The sequence below is a fragment of the Triticum aestivum genome, chromosome 6B (assembly GCF_018294505.1).
Source record: "Triticum aestivum cultivar Chinese Spring chromosome 6B, IWGSC CS RefSeq v2.1, whole genome shotgun sequence".
Classification (NCBI taxonomy): Eukaryota; Viridiplantae; Streptophyta; class Magnoliopsida; order Poales; family Poaceae; genus Triticum; species Triticum aestivum.
In genome coordinates, this window is record NC_057810.1 from 538,681,252 (window position 1) to 538,689,813 (window position 8,562).

An 8,562-nucleotide genomic window follows, 5' to 3' on the forward strand; every position below is an offset into this window, starting at 1 on the left:
CCTAGGGGCTCGGCGCCGCATTCTGATGGCCGTCTCTATAAAAATATGATATTTGTACATAAGGCATGGTATAAGGAAGGAATCCTCTTCGGAGGTTAGGGCTTCAACTTTGCTTACACGCGACGTAGGGAGCAGTCCGGGGTAGTCAACAATAATGGCCACCAAGGTGCCGTCAGAGCTTGCCTGATAAAATGTCCCATTGACAAGCTCCACAGATATATCCGGATCTTCTTCGAGTCCGGGGTCGAGGGCCCGGCCAGGATCCTCTGGCTGCGGGGAGGGGCTGTTGAACTCTTTCACGGCCTTCCTCAATTCCTATTTAGAAATATCAAGATAAATGATTGTGATGAAAGATGCAAGAACGAATAGAGTTGAGTAAAGAGTAACGGGTTATCCAGCTTGGTGAGTTGTACATGGAAATTCCATCCCGCGGTTTAATGCGGAGGAACTCCTCTTCTTCTCCTTTATATAAATCGGACAGTATTTTCGCCAGAGCGGTGGCGGAGTCCAGACCTTTACGACCGCAGCGGGTGGCATCGTCTTCCCCGTTGAAGTGCCACATGGGCTTCCCCCAATATTGAAGTGGCTGCACCCCCCGTATTATGCATATTGATATAACTTCGACTATTGTCAGTCCTGATTGGGCCAGTGTCTTTATCCTGCCCATCAGGAAGTGGACTTCTCTGTCATCTTCCTCCTGGGGGCTCCGAGGGCGCCAACTTTGGCGTTTCTTCAGCGGAGCGTTATTAAACTCAGGAAGGCCCGTCCGGGTTGGGTCCAGAAGGGGAACGTCATCTACATAAAACCACTCCGAGGGCCAGTCTTCGGATGCCTTCTTTGGAGTGCCGGACAGGTACCCGGTCTGGGCGACGCGCCATATTTCGGCTCCGCCCACTTGATATATAGATCCCCCCTGATTACGAGGGATGAGGCAGAATAACTTCTTCCATAACCCGAAGTGAGCCTCGCAGCCCAGGAATAACTCACAGAGGGCAACGTATCCGGCGATGTGCAGCACGGAGGCGGGGGTAAAGTTATGCAACTGGAGGCCGTAGAACTCCAGGAGCCCGCTGAGGAACGGGTGGACTGGAAACCCGACGCCTCTTAGCAAATATGGGACGAGGCATACCCGCTCCCCCTGTGATGGGTTAGGAGATCTCTCCGCTTGCGCCCCGCCATTATAGGTGGCTAGTCCGGCTCGGACGGGGACCATGTACGCGGGTGGAAGAAACCCTTGGGTCTGCAACTCTACTAAACGGCTGTGAGGGACAGAACATTTTTCCCAATCACCTGGCTTAGAGCTAAGGGAGCGAGAAGAGGAGCTGCGGCGACCTGCCATGGTGGAATGGTTTTTTCCGGATGCGCTCTGTCGAATGCTTGCTTGAGGGAAGAAGGTGAGATTTGGATCTGAGGATCCCCCGTCTCTTCAAATAGATGGTTCGCCTGCGGGGTCAGGGTAGCAAATGTAAAAATGCCTCGGCCCCTTGTATTCGCTCGACACATGGAGATGGCCATTATTGAGGCACAGAAGCCGAGGGACACAACGATGGGAAGCCGGACACTGTTTGCTACAACAGGTACTCTGGATTTGGAGAAGAACCCGCCTTGCAATGCCAAAGACAATCTGTGTGTTGGACTCATCGTCATTGAAGCCTGGTTCGGGGGCTACTGAGGGAGTCCTGGATTAGGGGGTATCCGGACAGCCAGACTATATGCTTTAGCTGGACTATTGGACTATGAAGACACAAGACTCAAGACTTCGTCCCGTGTCCGGATGTGACTCTCCTTTGCGTGGAAGGCAAGCTTGGCGATTCGGATGTTAGATCTCCTTCTTTGTAACTGACTATGTGTAACCCTAGCCTCCTCCAGTGTCTATATAAACTGGAGGGTTTAGTCTGTAGGACGACAACAATCATACCATAGGCTAGCTTCTAGGGCTTAGCCTCTACGATCTCGTGGTAGATCAACTCTTGGAATACTCATATCATCAAGATCAATCAAGCAGGAAGTAGGGTATTACCTCCATTGAGAGGGCCCGAACCTGGGTAAAACATCGTGTCCCCTGCCTCCTGTTACCATTAGCCTTAGACGCACAGTTCGGGACCCCCTACCCGAGATCCGCCGGTTTTGACACCGACAGAGAGCACACCAATAACCACACATTAACAAGCAGGTATGAACACCACCACCCCGCCTACACAATTACCAGCGCCTGTAGTGCCGAGTGAGAGCGGCGAACGACATGAGGAAGGGGGTCCAATAGTGGCTGATGTAATCGCCCCCGTAAAACAAAGAATGGATGATGAGATGGATGAGGATGACCCTCTTCGGTTCCTCAATACTGGCGCCTATGATGGTGACTTAGATATGATGAGTCAGTCGTATGACGACTCAGGCTATTAGCATGCTGATGAGGATATGGATGATCTGCCCGGGCAGGAACATCCTAGCAGGGTTGATTGCAAGAAGTCTCTCTTCATGCAATCCTCATAGGACACATCTTAAGATGCCGCCTCAACACAAGCTCAACTAGCCGAGGGTCGTACAGTGCTTAGCCCGACAACACTGGGGCAGGGGTTAAGGAAGGGTTTGGAAGGTCAGCCCAAGAAAAACAAGGAGAGGAGGAGACCGGCGAAGAAAGGCTCTGTTGCCTACAAACAAGCCAGAGCACATAGCAGCCACACAGCGGATTTTGAAGAGCGTGTGCCCGTCAAAGGTGCGCCCATGTTCCATGTCACGGGCGAGCTGATGCTACTGCCAAAACCGCTGGAGGCAATATCAGGGGGCCTCAGGAGACTGCATGACCATGTGATGTTGACTGAGAAGCCTACTAGCCTCGAAGGATCCAGGATATCTGACATATGCGGCTCGTGTGCCTGAGGGGAAGTGCTACATCGACACACGGCCCAGAAGGTGTTCTTCTTGCAATTTGAGCATATCTTTGAGATGTTTCTGACAAGGCGGCTCGATTTTACAATCGTCCGCCTTTTTGCGCTACATATGAGCTCCGTCATGAAGAGAGAAGAAGTCTCGCAAATCTGTGTGGCAGGTCCATACTACATGTATGAGTCCTTCTTGAGTCTCGGTGACTTTGAGCGTAAAACTTCTAGGGAGTACCTCAAAAACTTCATGGTACAGAATAAGGACCAGGAAATTGTCCTCCTGTCTTATCATCCAAAGTAAGTCAATGTCGGACAACCCTTTTGGACATTTCAATCATTACTACTCGCTCATATGGAGAATAATTTGAGGTGTTCTTTTCCCTGCAGCAATGGGCGCGCCATCCTTATCGTTCTTTGCCCGCGAGTCTCCCATGCCGTGTATTTCGACCCTACCAGAAACTACGAGAAGAAGGACTACACCCACGTAATGAATGTTCTAGATGATGCTCTCCAAGGCTTCAGCTTGAGGGGTGGCCACCTGCAGATCAGGAAACAAAGGAACTGCAAGACGGGTTTCTCGCATAAAACTAACTTATGCTGCATCCATGTCCTGAAACCAAGCAGGAACAATGGATTCTACCTCCTCCATCTCATGATGGAGTTCAGAAGGGATCACCAAAAGCTTCGCATGACAGAGCAGAAATGATGATCATATCTGCAAGTGGGTAGAATCTCATGGAGAAGTGGATTATAAACTTAGAGATGACTTCTTTCGCATCCAAAGGGACATTGCGATGATCATCATGAAAGAAGTCGTCGAAGAGAAGGGGATGTTCCACCACGGCCCTATATCGTGAGCTGACGTCCGAACTCGCATAGGCATGCAACGTCAGGACCTCGCGTTGTTCAAGAAGCTAGGGTGCATCCTCGATGATATGGAAGGATGGAACTTCTAGTGATTTACGATGCTGATGATGATGATATGTGTCGGTCGAACTTGTAAACTTTCTATAGCAATGAAACTTTGTGATGTCCACGGTCCCTGCCAAACTTGCGTAATGCTACTTTGTTAGTTTGGGTATGATGACCTGCGTACCTCTAGTTAATTAGTTTGCGTATGATAAAATTGCGTTGATTATTTATATGTTTACTATATGTTGCATCTAGTTGCTAACCCTTTATTTTTCGTGTTGCTCAAGTATATTTTGTTGCATATGATTGTACATTCTCTTGATGAAGATGCATCTCTAACAGGTACCTAGATTCTTGATGGTGAAGAAGCAGTGCTATGTCTTGTACAAAGGGAAGGTTCTGAGAGTGTACAACAAGTGGCCTGAGTGTCAGGTGCAAATGGAGGGGGTCTTGGGTGCCAGCCATAAAGGCTTCAAAAGCAGACAAGAAGCAAAAGCTAGTTACTTGAGGTTCACGCTAGCGCGAGAGAGGCTCATAACCGCCGCCTCATGTACTGCATAGTTTTGCTCTCACTCATAGTGATAGCTCTTCTCGTGTATATCATTGTTTAGATGGATGACGATGTAGTTGCCAGTATTCGAGACTTGTATCGCTATTTTCAAGATGATGACGAGAGACCACTTTGTGTTGGATGATGATTATGATGATGACATGATTTGATGAGACTATTTGTATGTATATGCTATGATTACATTTGTATGTGTATGATATGCTAAAGATTATTGTATAAAGCCTGTTCAAATACAAAAACAAATATGCAGGAAAAAAACAGAAACTAATAAAACTAGCAGTAGCGAGGGGAATAAAGTTAGCAGCAGTGCGCTCTTACCAGTAGCGCGGCTTACTTCAAAGCGCTGAATCTATTAGCAGTAGCACATTCCTGTAAAGCTCGCTACTGCTACCCATGTATAGTAGTAGCGCGGGCCAACACGCGCTACTGTTATAAGTTAGCTGTAGCATCATATTAGTAGCACGGGAGCCCGTGCTACTGATACACCTAAGATCGATGCCACTGCTAGGCTTTTCCCTAGTAGTGGTTACTACTGCCAGTTTTTCTGTCAAGCTCAATGGTAGCTAGTCCAGGAGATTTTCTCCATCACGGGGGCTCCAATAGGGAGATCCCCTCTCCCCTTACCTGTTCTATTTTGTGTGGAGGGGTTCTCGGTGTTGCTCAAGAAAGCCCGGGAGGATAAAGCGATCAGAGGTGTATCTTTCAGGAGCACTGGCCCCCATGTGACACATCTCCTTTTTGCTGATGAAAATATCGTCTTCTTGGAAGGAACCCAATCCAATATGGAGGAGTTGAAGCTTATATTGGAGAGATATGAAGCAACCTCGGGCCAAAAAGTTAACCTTCAAAAGTCCTCCTTTTTTTGGGAAAGGATGTCAGGAGGAGAATAAGACAGAGTTAAAGCAAATCATTATGATTAATTCAGAGGCTCTAAGTGAGAAATACCTTGGACTACCAACACGGGTTGGGATGTCTAAGGAGGGGACTTTCAAACATGTCATGGGGAGCTCAAATGGAAAGGTTAGCGGATGGAAGGGCCAAGGTCTTTCAAAGGCATTCGGGGAAGTTTTGGTAAAATCATCACTCCAAGCAACACCTACCCATACTATGAGTTGTTTTCAGCTCACTAACAAGATGTGTCGTAACCTGACTTCGATCCCATCCAAATTCTGGTGGGGAGCAACGAATGGTGAGGGGAAGGTGCATTGGATATCTTGGGAAAAGATGTGTGAAGAAAAAAGGGGCAGGGAACTTGGGTTTAGGGACCCGGAAGCGCTTAACCAAGTACTATAGGCCAAGCAAGCATGGCTTACTCATCAGTTTCCATTGTCTTTGTGCACGAGAGTGTTAAAGGCTCGCTATTTTCTTGACGGCACAATTTTGAATGGTACTTGCCGCCAGCAGGATCATTTACTTTTAGAAGCATTATCCATGGCCGGGATTTGCTGCGAGAGGGCTCTATTTGGCGCATCGGGGATGGGTTAAGTGTCAACATTCATCACAGTAACTGGCTCCCGAGGAGTGGGAGTCTTCGGCAACTGGGCCAAGTTTTTGTTCACGGAGTGACTGATAACCCACAAGTATAGGGGATAATTGTAGCCTCTTTCGATAAGTAAGAGTGTCAAACCCAACGAGGAGCTAAAGGTCAAATATTCTCCCAAGTCCTATCTGCCATTGATACGACTCTACGCACGCTTAGTATTCGCTTTACCTAAAACAAATATGAAACTAGAAGTACCTTGTAAGTGTTGTTGGATAGGTTTGCAAGATAATAAAGAACACGTAAATGAAAGCTAGGGGTTGTTTAGATAAAGAAGCAATAAAGTAAATATAGTGAGTGTGGAAAAGTGGTGGTAGGAGTTGTGAAATTGTCCCTAAGCAATTGACTACTTTACTAGACCGTAGCAAGTTTTATGTGGGAGAGGCATAAGCTAACATACTTTCTCTTCTTGGATCATATGCACTTATGATTGGAACTCTAGCAAGCATCCGCATCTAGTAAAGATCATTAAGTTAAAACCCAACCATAGCATTAAAGCATCAAGTCCCCTTTATCCCATACGCAACAATCCCCTTACTCGGGTTTAAGCATCTGTCACTCTAGCAACCCACTAGAAGCGAATCATGAATGTATTGCAACACCCTATAGCGGGAACCCCTCATGCTTGTGCGGCACGGAGGGCACAATAGGACAGCAACATAACCACAAGCAAATTAAACCAATCATAGCAATTCATCAATCACCGATAGGACAACGAAAATCTACTCAGACATCATAGGGTGGCAACACATCATTGGATAATAATATGAAGCATAAAGTACCATGTTCAAGTAGAGGGTACAACGGGTTGCGGGAGAGTGGACCGCTGAATATAGATGGGGGAAGGTGATGGAGATGTTGGTGAAGATGGCGGGGGTGTTGGTGAAGATCGCGGTGATGCTGATGGCCCCCGGCAGCGCTCCGGCGCCACCGGAAGCAAGGGGGAGAGGGGCCCCCTTCTTCTTCTTCCTTGACCTCCTCCCTAGATGGGAGAAGGGTTTCCCCTCTGATCCTTGGCTCCCATGGCGTGGGAGGGGCGAGAGCCCCTCCGAGATTGGATCTATCTCTCTGTCTCTCTCTGTTTCTGCGTTCTCGGATTCTGCCCTTCCACCGTTTCTTTTATATCCGGAGATCCGTAACTCCGATTGAGGTGAATCTTTCGCCCAGATCTTTCTCATAAAATTAGCTTTCTTGCGGCAAAAGAAGAGCGTCAACTGCCTTACGGGGTGCCTAGGAGAGTCCAAGGTGCGCCTGCCTCCCTGGGATGCGCCTCCTATCTCATGGCCCCCTCGGGCACCGTCTCGCATTGATTTTACTTCCCAAAAATCACAAATATTCCAAAATAATTCTCCATCCGTTCTTATCCCGTTTGGACTCCATTTGATATTGGGTTTCTGCAAAACATAAAACATGCAACAAACATGAACTGGCACTGGGCACTGGATCAATATGTTAGTCCCAAAAAATAGTATAAAAAGTTGCCAAAAGTATATGAAAGTTGAATAATATTGGCATGGAACAATCAAAAAGTATAGATATGATGGAGATGTATCAGCATCTCCAAGCTTAATTACTGCTCATCCTCGAGTAGGTAAATGATAAAAAAGATAATTTTTGATGTGGAATGCTACCTAGCATAATCTTGATCATATGTCTAATCATGGCATGAATATTAAGACATGAGTGATTCAAAGCAATAGTCTATCATTTGACATAAAAAAGATAATACTTTGAGCGTACTAATAAAGCAATTATGTCTTTTCAAAACAACATGGCCAAAGCAAGCTTATCCCTACAAAATCATATAGTTTGGCCATGCTTCATTTTCGTCACACAAAATGCTCCCATCATGCACAACCCCGATGACAAGCCGAGCAATTGATTCATACTTTTTAACACGCTTCAGCTTTTTCAACCCTCATGCAATACATGAGCGCAAGCCATGTATATAGCACTATAGATAGAATAGAATATGATGATGGGGGTTTATGTGGAGAAGACAAAAAGGGAGAAAGTCTCACATCGACGCGGCTAATCAACGGGCTATGGAGATGCCCATCAATTGATGTCAATGCGAGGAGTAGGGATTGCCATACAATAGATGCACTAGAGCTATAAGTGTATGAAAGCTCAACAAAAGAAACTAAGTGGGTGTGCATCCAACTTGCTTGCTCATGAAGACCTAGGGCATTTGAGGAAGCCCATCATTGGAATATACAAGCCAAGTTCTATAATGAAAATTCCCACTAGTATATGAAAGTGACAATATAGGAGACTCTCTATATGAAGAACATGGTGCTACTCTGAAGCACAAGTGTGGTAAAAGGATAGTAACATTGCCCCCTTTTTTATTTTTTATTTTTAGTGGGCTTCTTTGGCCCCCTTTTTTTATTTAGACTTCTTTGGCCTCTTTTTTTTTTATGGGGCAATGCTCTATAATGATGATCATCACACTTTATTTACTTACAACTCAATATTACAACTCGATACTGGAACAGAGATATGACTCTATATGAATGCTTCCGGCGGTGTACCGGGATGTGCAATGATCTAGCGTAGCAATGACATAAAAACGGACAAGCCATGAAAACATCATGCTAGCTATCTTACGATCATGCAAAGCAATGTGACAATGAATTCTCAAGTCATGTATATGA